Below are 10845 nucleotides of genomic sequence, written 5' to 3'. Positions count from 1 at the left end.
TCATGAAACTTTCACTGAGATTGATCTTGGTTTTATATCCCGGTCTTCAAGATTGTCATGTGTTTAGAAACCGTGTCGACAAGTTTCGTCCCCTAAAACTTATTTTGATTATATAAAACTTTTATCATCTTTCTTCGTCTATACTATATATATCAATTTAATTATTCAATCTCATAAAACTTCTATGAACCAATAGACTGTGACTGCCCTTATAGCCGTGTACCGATAACCGATTAGCCGTGTACACATCGATCACATGTAGGGGAGCAGTAAAGTTTGAAACGTCGCACAATGGAAAATAAAGTAGATTGCATGCAAGCTCCCCCCCCCCCCCCCCCCCCTCTCTCTCCCCGAGGAATGATTGAGCAGTCCATTTCCCTTCATCCTTCGAGTCTGTTGGACTATCGAGGACAAGCAGCAACCAAACACAACATGCGCGCGCGCACAGAGCTAGCTAGTACATGAGGGTGGAATCAAACAGCATGTTCAGCGGGTGTTGATACGGGTCCCGTTCGCTGGTCTGAAACTGGCTGAAAAACACTGTTTCGGCTGAATTGTTGTGAGAGAAAAACACTGTTCCGGCTGAAAAAAGAAGCCGAACAAGCCATTTTTAAGACTAAGCGAACGCAGCCACGATCGTATATGATCGTGAATTATTACTGCTGGCTGGTTTGGTGTGAGAGAAAAATACTGTTCTGACAAGCCGAATAGGCTGAAAGTCTCGAGCATTAGCGGCCTGTTCGGCTGGTGCTGATACGATCGTGGAATTATTACTGCTGGCTAGTTTGGCGTAAGAGAAAAATACTGTTCCTGACAAGCCGTTTACGACCAAACGCACACGGCCCCAAACACATTGCTACAAATGGCAATGGTGATATATATATACGTACTGCATACTCCTACACAGCGAGCGAGCGAAGACGATTTCGAACGATTAAAGCGATCGGACAGATAAAACAAGACACTAGCTAGCTGTATATGTCCGGCAGCCTAGAATAGAGGGGCAAATAACAAAGGCTGATCGAAGCAGTAAATAAAAATAAACAGCCCATCTTAGGTAGGAGTACCTATCTAGAACTAGAAGGCCTTAGTGGCAGTGGCGGCGGAGCTTGAAATCTCAGGGCGCCTCCAATGGTAGTCGAAGTCGCCGGCTTAATTCCAAATTTATCCAACATGGCAGAGAGGGAGGACAAAAAAAAAAAAAAAAAAACCCTTCTCACTAGCGATCAACAAAGCACTAGTCTGGCTCAACTAATCTCATGTAAACGCATGTTCGCTAAATCAAAATAGAAAAAAGACAATTACTTATTAAACATGTAGTTGAGTGCTCCGCCGTTGTTCCTTCGTATCTTGACCGAGTCCAAGAAACACCGCCAGTTCCGCGTTTCTAGGACTTGTACCGCGAGCAGAGGAATGCTTTATAGGATACAAGTCCAAGAAACGTTTCTTTTTGTTTATTTATCTTGTCCCCTTATGTTTCTGTTGTTTATTTTATCTTGCCTCACGTATGCTGGCGATTTGGATCGACCACTGCGGACGCCCTTAGTAGAGGCCAACGATGAAGAAGCCAAACCAAATGTAGCAATTTAAAGGTTTATTCACCGATTGACAAAATGTTTTACAATCACTATTTTCTTGACAAATTACTCAAATACAGGGTACAAGCTAGGCCCCACTGTGTGCCGCTGCAAGAGGAAATACGTACGGTGTGACTGAATATACCAGCGTGTCCAACTGAATGCGCGCATGAATGGTTGATGGTTGCCGGATGATCCATGCATCATGATAAAGCCTAGGTTCCTTTCTTTTATCAACGATCGTACTTTTATTTTAGTTTCTCTGTTTATCTCGTGGTAATTTTTAGGCCTTAAAAATGAGTATAGAGCTTTTTTTCTTTTGCAAAATCTTAAAATACTCTTTCCCTCTTTTGAATAAATCAACTTCTAGAGTGACATCAAATTATTGTATAGAACTAGGATCAGTTCTATACATTACCTACCATCTACCAAGATGCTATGAGATTCATATTATAGAACTAGGATCAGTTCTATACATTACCTACCAAGGTGCTATGAGATTCATGGGTCCTGTTCGCTTCTCTTATAATCCGTACATTTTAACTTGTTTTTTCAGCCAGAACAGTGTTTTTCTCTCACAACAAATCATCCGGAACAGTGTTTCGGCTTGTTTTTTCAGCGAAGCGAACGGAGCCATGCATATTCAATAGTAGTATAGCACCATGTCACCACTGGCAGAGTAGAGCAGAGGAATGCTTTATAGGATACGGCAAAACTATCCGGTGTTCAATTCATGATCATCTCCTTACAGCAATGGCAAATTAAAGCAGGCACAGTGCTACCACCACACTTGCAAATGAAAGTAAGTCATTCCACTTTGGTTCCAGAAGAATTGAAGTGAGTCTTAAAATTAGCTCAGTGCCTGCCAGAGGTTGCTAGGAACCAATAAGTACCCTCGTCAAGCTTTTTTGTCTGCATAAGGGCAAGGTACATCTTGCTTTATTTTAGCTACTATAAAAAAGAAAGCGTCATTCATCAATCTAAAAAAATGAAGTTTAATTAAGGTGCCCAAGAATTAATGGAAACTCCCCCTGTTACTAAATCTAGCGCCATGCCAATCTTTTGAACCAACTTTGAGTCTGACGATCATGACAAAAACAGTAGGGTTAACATCCGGAGATCCGGACTCCTGAATGGTTTGCTGATTACTGAAGGGCTTGTGGAGGTATCTAATTTCTGCTAGACACTCGTTTGCAGCAGCCTGCTTTAGTGTTCTTCTCTGAATATTGTTCCTTTTTAAGGTCGTAGACGTGCGTTGTTCTTCTGATCATTTGGCCTTGAACTTCAGTGTACTTTGATTATTACACTGCTGAAACATTAGAGCCATTTGTGTTAAATTTGGTTGCCAAAAGTTTAATCACTGGTGACCAGCAACTCCGGGTAACATATTGCACTTGCAAAAGCTAAAGAGACATGTGGTTCAAGACCTGAGATATGTAGGAGATGCAGAAACAAGGGGCACCGTACATTTGCCAGACAGCCAGGGTGAACCAAACTGTGGTTTTATTTTTGTAGTTACTTCACAATAGTAGTATTAATATTTGTAATAAAGTAGTATTAATATCTATGCCTTAGTTTATCATAAGGCTGATAAAGTAGAACAGGACCACAGAAAATGCCAAGAAGCCTTTCTTTCTTTCATCGGAGAAAGAGGCTTCTACTCGGGCAGCTCAAAACAACTTCTGGGAACCCTTCATATTTTGATGAAGGATGTGTGACAGTATGCCATTTAAGATGCATGTGCTTCAGATAACACTTCCAGCCAACATACCAATGGTCAACTTTCAAAAACTGTGATTATCGTCCTTGCGGGAGTACAATTTTCTGGAGCTAAAGGAAAGTTCAATCGGTTGGAAGAGTCAAATAGAAACCGTGCGTTGGAAACCACAAGCAGTACACGAGTGCTAAACAAAGATCGTAGTGCTAAACAAAGATCGTGTTCAAATGGTAAACATCTATAGGACGAACAATATATAGTCGAAGATCTATTTGGTCATTATTTCAACTGAGGTTACTCTGTTTGACTAGGAACTGTGACTGAATCGATTGCTCTGAATATTTCAGAGCAATCGATTCAGTCACAGTTATTCAGTCAAGTTATTTCCCTGCTATGGATAATATTCAGAGCAAATCAAACAACATGTAGCTTAAGTAGGAATTATCCATAGCAGGGACTGGTATTTGAAGTCAATCTCCTAGGAGACAAATGCTAATTCCATAATTACCTTGGCCCAGTAAAAGTCCGTCGCGTGACAGAAGCAATTGCACATCTGGCAGATTGTTTGAACACTCATACTAATTGCAGTCTAATCAAGAGATCCAGGCTCCAAAGAAGTACCTCCCTCTTCTAAATATATGGCCCAAATCTTGCACACCTAATTGTAATATGGTTCGTTGTTAGCATAAACGAGACAAAAAAGATCACTACTCATAAGAACAAAACTTTGATCAATGATCAGGACAGGCAGATGGCCATCTCCACCACAGTAATACATGGGAATATTCACATCTCATGTCAACTTCATTCGACATGTATATTCAACCACAGAAACAATGATCCTGGGGCCAGATTTACATAACAAGATGAAAATGCACGGCATTTTGAAGTAGGAAGACAATAGGTTGAGTACAACTAATACTTCTTTAATAGCAGCAGCATCTCGTGTTGTTATCTACATGTCATCAACTAGGATCGAAACTTTACTAGCAGTAACATCTCATATCATCCGAGTGTCATCAACTGGTAAAATGAAAATACAAGCGACAGCATTCCGTAGGATATTTCTTTTTCAAGAAACTACTATACGACTATCAGGTGGCCATGCCTTAGTAGAACCTCCCACGGCACTGTGAAGAACCACATCGACAAACTTTGCATTTCATTCTTCTATTCACACCTCGGAAACGATCTATTTCATAGTTATTATAGTCATAAGTCAGCTCCTGTAGTGGTGGAATCGTCTCTGCAGCAAAGAACATAATATGCGGCATCCTCTTGTCATCATGGTCCCGAAGAACATTTTGTGCTTGAAGATTAGGTGAATAGCTGTGGTTGATGAACCTTCCAATATTTCCATACTCAGATGCATCTATAGTGAAATGCACATTTTCCTTGGTCTGGGAGCAAGAGCTAGAGTTCAAACCTGAAACATTTGATAGCAACCCACTGCTAATATTCTCATCATCATAGTTAAGGCCTACATCAAACAAGTAACTGTTGTTCCTTCTCTTGTCAGCCTCCTTTTGATGCAGCAGCTCACCAATATACTCACATATGAAGCTGCCAGAAGGAATGGACCTTAGAGATCTTACGCCCCAACAAGTCTTGGTTGTCCTGAATACTTCCAGTGGTATTTTCATATCATGCTGACTGACCCTGTTATGGCATGAAGGAGGACATTTACAAGATGGACCGCACTCAAATATCACGGACTTCTCATTGAGAATTGCGCCATTTAAGTCAAATGGGATTTCCCCTCCATTCTTCACAGCACAGGCACAGCTCACAGAGTCTGAGCAACCATTGGTGCAGTCACAACCCTGATGTTTTTCTGTAAGCCTAAATGGATATCTAATTCTAGTGGTGTATTGGAAAGGTGCAGGTCGCACATCATCGACTGTATTAATGACACAAATGGGAGTTGCTTCCTTCCCTTGAGATATATCATTCATGCACAGGCCTGGACGGCTTTTGTAGCTCTTCAATCTTTTAGCTATGTTCATAGGAAGTTCTGGTTGCCCAGGAACCTTTTTTAACCTGTACTTAAACACCCTTGAACCTGGTTGACCATCCATCCAGAAATCCACCACTAAAGACAATCCATCATAAGTGTATCTTGAGACTAGTTTGGCCCCCAAATGACTGCCTCTCTCAGTATTCCGACACTTAAATCCATGAATCACTCTTACAGGAGTCTCTGTTTTGATGCAGTTCTTTAGTGCAAGGTTTCCACACTTAAGCTTTTGATCCTCGTCTTTCTTCTTACCAGCAGGCTTCCCACCAGAACCAGTGTATATCAGTTCACCTGAGCAACCCAATTCATCAGGATAACCTCCAGAAGCAACAATGCTTATTGCAATAAGCATGCCATTTCTATATGTGGTGGTGTCAATGCCTTTCCGGTAATGATGATGTAGACCAGCAATCGCAAGCTGAGATCTGTATAGAAACTCATCACCAACTTCAACTCCAGGAACTTGTCCCACAATAGGACCATGTTTGGTAAAACCTGGTAATTTCTTCTTCATTACTTCAGCAGCTAGAAAGTCAATTCTCATCTTCAATGAACGCTGCTCCATAATTTGTACTAGAGTCCGGCATACAAACTCAAACATCCTGCACAACATTTTAAATCTGCTCCTAGCATCTGCATTCCTGTGTCTATATTGTCCTTTGACACCTCACAGAGGGAAGACCCGATGAACTATTGAGATAAAGTTCAAGCTTTCTTTCACGAAACTTTATGTCCCTAAATATGTCATGAAATTTCAAGTTGGAAGCCACCTCATCATCCAGTTTGCCCTTACTACCCGATACAGATGTCGAGGCAATCTTCCTCTGTTGATGACCTAGGGCTTTTGGCTTCACCATCCTTGTGTGACCAAAGAAATCCCTAGTTGCAGCGGCCTTCTTTTTGTGTGTCATGGGGCACATGTCTGGAGACATGGGAGCTTGCATAACTCGATCCTTAGTGAGCTCAACAGAGTCCTGAATCCCATTTGTGGTTACCTGCCTTCCACATACAGTTTCCTTCTTGTCTCTGGAAAATGGTAAATGCTGAGTATCCAGTACAGATTTCTGAACCACTTTGGCTGGCTTGGCTGTGTTTTGATTTGTAAGCATGTCCTTACTTCTCAACACATTGCCTTCACCAGACACTCTTGCTGCAACATTAGAAGATGTCCTCCTGTTCATCCTACCACTTTCAAATACTATCTTACGCATCAGGGTTTTTTTGGAAGAATCCTTAGCCAAAGATGCAGCAACACTGTTGTATCTGTAGGAACTCCCACCATATTCGTTCATCACCTTGACATCTTTTGCTAGTGCCCATGTGTTCCTCCCAAAGTTCCCACTTACACCAGGGGAATCTCTTGCAGAAACATCCCTATAAGCTGCAGAATCAAGCAGAGCAGCATTGGAAGAAACCTGATATCCCCTAGACTCATTGGAGGGAACCTCTCCTTTCTCTAATTTGTCATCCTGTGCCTGTACTTCTCCAGCACGTCCATCAGCCAAAGAACTATGATCATCTATAGTCAACATCTCCTCTGGCACAACCGAACCTCCATGAGCACGCCCAGATTCCAATGGTCGATGCACCTTGCTACTGAATCCGCCATCCTTTCCACTGCTAGGTTGCGAGGTGCGTGTGGCAGATATGACATCTGGCTTTGGTGGCAATCGTGTGGCTGTCACCGGCACCTTCTTCCCCCACAGTTCTTCATTCCCTGCTCCCCTTCCCCTGTCCTGTGCACCAGATGATTTCACCATCCCAGCCTTTGGACCATAACGACCTGTATTCGCCATTGGAGCAGCACCATCCTTGGCATACGGCTTCTTCAGAACCCTCGAACCAGCAGCATTGGGGGGCACCGCTCTCGACAGCACACCAGCACCATCCTTGCGGGCCACGAGCGGACGAGCAACCTGCCGGCTTCTCGAATGCACCAGAACCTCTGTTCTCGCGTTCCCCTTCGTACCGTGTCCGCGAACCTGCGTCGGCGTCTGCACCAGCGAGCGGAGCAGGAGCAGCCGCGGTCCACCTGGAGGCGGGTGGTGGGAACTGCCCACTCCCGAAGACCGCCCTCCGCTTGGGCGGTGGGATGCTGCGCGGGCGGAGCAGTACGGGCGCTTGCTCCCCACACCACCACCACCTCGTCCGCCGCCGCCACTCTCCTCCCGCGATGGTGGCGCCGCCTCACCAACCGCGGCGACAGTCGCAGCATTCCGTCCCGCAGGGTCCGCGCTGGCACGCACCGCCACGCCGCCGCCGCGCCTCGTGTACCGCCCGCGCGCCTCCTCTCCCGCGTTCCCACGCCCTCCCGCGCCGCTGCTGCCGCCCTCGCCTCGACGACCATTATCGGCGGCGCCATGAGGAGGACGCTGAAGCGGAGGCGGCGGGCGAGGCGGAAAGACGCGGCGGTCGCCTGCGCGCTGGGTCCGCGCGCGGTGGACGTTGCCCCCGGTCCCCGGAGGCCGTGGCGCGTCGGGCATGACCTGGCACACAAGCACGAAACGAAAGCGCACGAGATCATCAATCGCCATTCACAGAGCAACACCACCGCAGAAAAGCCAGAGAAAAACGAAGGCGGAGGCGAGGCGCCACACGGAGGGAGGAATGAAGCACACACGGGCGGGCTCGCTCACCTCTGGGCCGTCGACCAACGGCGGCGTTGACGATGTGGATGGAGGAGGCGGAGAATGGAGGAGCGCGCAGCCGACGAGGGCACCAGGTTGAGGGAGGAGGGGCAAAGAGGCGGCTGGGATTTTGGGTTTTGGAGATGTTGGGGGCGATCCGGCGAAGCGACGCGTGGCTGAGAAGGAGGAGGAGCAGGTGGGGGCCGTGGGGACGTGGGGTCGTGGGGCCGGGCCCTGGCTCGCCCCACGAGGACTGGCGGACTGGGCGACGTGAGTGCGTGTGGGGCCCTGGCACACGGCGCGACCTGTCCGGCGTGCCGCTAGCGATTTGCGAGCCCGAGCCTCAGCCCCTCTTCTTGTCCCGAAAATCTAGCTCTAGGAGTATCTACTATGATTTATCATTTATATTTATCCGTTTTATTACCGTTGCCGCTGATAAATGAAACTAACGTCCCATAATGAACACGCCGTGCAAATAGTCAGAATAACCAAATCATTAGCGGCCACTAAATTGGCCGGGTCAATAAATCAGCCACAGAGGACGGTAAAAGCCGACGCTACTATAAATTCAAATAATTGATTTTAAAGATAAAATAATTACTTTTGGTTTACTCGTGTGTTGCATTTGCACTTTTACACGTCAATCCTGCGGCAGCAGCGGCCATGCATTATTAGAATAACAGCTCAAAATATCATACTACTAAAATAAGTACGGTATTTGCATTTGTCTAAGAGCAAGTGCATTGGTACCGTCTCTTTAGGCAAAGTTGAGAAGTGGGAGTTTACTCACGTGGCAAAGTGTGCTAGCGGGCCTGGAATGTTTTAAGCGTGGCTACGTTTGGCGTGTGCGGATGGAACACATTCCGTTCGTTTTGCTGAAAAGTGCGGATCGTAATACAAACGAACCGGAGGAATATATGAATGATAACTGTATCCCATGTAGTCATAACATCAAGATCCTAATACCGAGATGTAACATTTTAATCTCTACGGTGGATGAGCTTATTATTCTGGTGGATGAAAGGTAGGATGAGGAGCTCATTAGATCTTTGTTTTGATCTATTGATATTCATTGGTTCCTCCAGATTCCAATCTATAATGGGCGAGAGGATTTGGTCGCCCAGCATCACAACAGGAATGATTTATTGTCAATGAGATCGGCCTATCACTGTCAATGGAGCTATAAGTTTGGCACTAGTAACGGAGTGTTTGGTCAGTTTGGGTCCGGGTACTAAAATTTTAGAAGGTGTGTCGAGAAGATGTTATATGATGTGTTTAGATATTAATAAAAAAATAAATTACATAATCCGTTAGTACTTTACGAGACGAATTTTTAAGCCTAATTAATCCGTCGGTAGCACATATTTACTGTAGCAAAACATTGTCAAATCATAGACTAATTAGACTCAAAAGATTCGTCTCGCAATTTAATCGTAAACTATGTAATTAATTTCATAATTAATCTATATTTAATACTTTATGTATATGTCCAAATATTCGATAGTAAAACAACTCAAATTTATTGCAGATGGGGCATCTCACTCTGAATCGGCGTGGAGAAAGTTGTGGAAGCTCTCAATTCCAGGCAAGGTTAAAATATTGCATGGCGGGCCCTTCATGGGTGTATCCCGTGCCATGTGATCCTGGCGTACAAACACATCACAAATGTGGGGAGTTGCCCTATGTGCCAAACGGAAGTAAAAGACATTTTTGTTCTCGTGTAGCCGAGCAAGAGAGGTATGGAGCACCCTGGGTGTATGGAGCCATATAGAGAGACTCCGGAGGGTTGACAGATTGGGCTCAATTGTGATCCAGGAACTTATCTGGAATGGAGGATTGGCAAGGGACCTCACATGTTGCTGATATATTTGGTGGCAACGAAGGCAGTTAGTTCATGGGGAAGACATCCAAAATCCCCTAAGGTCGGCCATGTCAATAGCGTCAATTACAACAAATTATGCAGTTGCATCAAAGAAGGGGCATTGATCAATAATGGTTGGAAGAAGCCTTCAGAGGGTGTTCTAATGATTAACATAGGTGTTGCCTTCAAGGAGACCAGGGGATCGGGAAGTACAGGAGCTGTTATGAAAGATTCATCGGGAGGATTTATTGTAGCTTCACATAGCTACATTTCACATGTGGTGGATGCGGCTATGGCAGAGATGTCGGCTTTGAGGGATAGTCTTCTACTGGCTCAACAACTAGGCCGCAATCGCGTAGTGTTTCAATCAGATTGCATGGAAGTTAGTACGATGTAAAATGGAGGTTTTCCGCCATGGCGGCAGCAGCAATCTACGATGAGTGTGTCAAATATTGGAAGGAGTTTACTGCGATTTCCATTAGTCATTGTAATCGAGATTGTAATTCTGTCGCTCATGAGTTAGCTAGGCGAGCTTTATTAGGGAAGAGTTCTCATATCCGGATAGATGATCCCCCTTCCTTTATTTTACAAGTGCTTGTAAATGATGTAACAGTCTTTTGGAATCAATAAAGCTTGTCGGAAGGTTTTAAAAAAAATACATTAGAGTCATCTCATAAATAGTCTTATATAGTGCCACGTAATCATGATGTTATTAAACAATCAATTTATATAGTGGGTTATCTTTTAAATTGCCTTAGTAATTCAATTATCCTTAATTTGTGCAATCAACAAAGATAAGTTTTGTGAGTTGCATGGCAACACTAAACGTACAATGATGAAATAGTTGTCTCATAATCCTAAATTTTTACTCATGAGTCTCTCATCTCACTATAACATGACCTAGCTTTGCCGACACTTTTTAAAGTGGGCAAAGGATACCTTTCCCGACAGATAGCCTCCCACCAAAAGATTTGCCCACAGATTAGAAACAATCGCGGTAGAAACAGTCGGCGAAAGTTTTGCCGACAGTTATGGTGTAGCCAAAT

The 10845-nt window shown here is 44.5% G+C and overlaps 1 pseudogene; it reads right to left on the bottom strand.

Annotated features, from left to right (window-relative positions):
* Positions 1-4224: 4224 nt before the first annotated feature.
* LOC136531580 (uncharacterized) lies at positions 4225-8024 on the bottom strand (annotated as a pseudogene).
* Between the last annotated feature and the right edge of the window lie 2821 nt (positions 8025-10845).

Source organism: Miscanthus floridulus, unplaced genomic scaffold, assembly GCF_019320115.1.
Source record: "Miscanthus floridulus cultivar M001 unplaced genomic scaffold, ASM1932011v1 fs_374_3, whole genome shotgun sequence".
NCBI lineage: Eukaryota > Viridiplantae > Streptophyta > Magnoliopsida > Poales > Poaceae > Miscanthus > Miscanthus floridulus.
The sequence above is the reverse complement of the archived record's forward strand: the minus strand, read 5'-3'. Positions and strand labels throughout refer to the sequence as shown.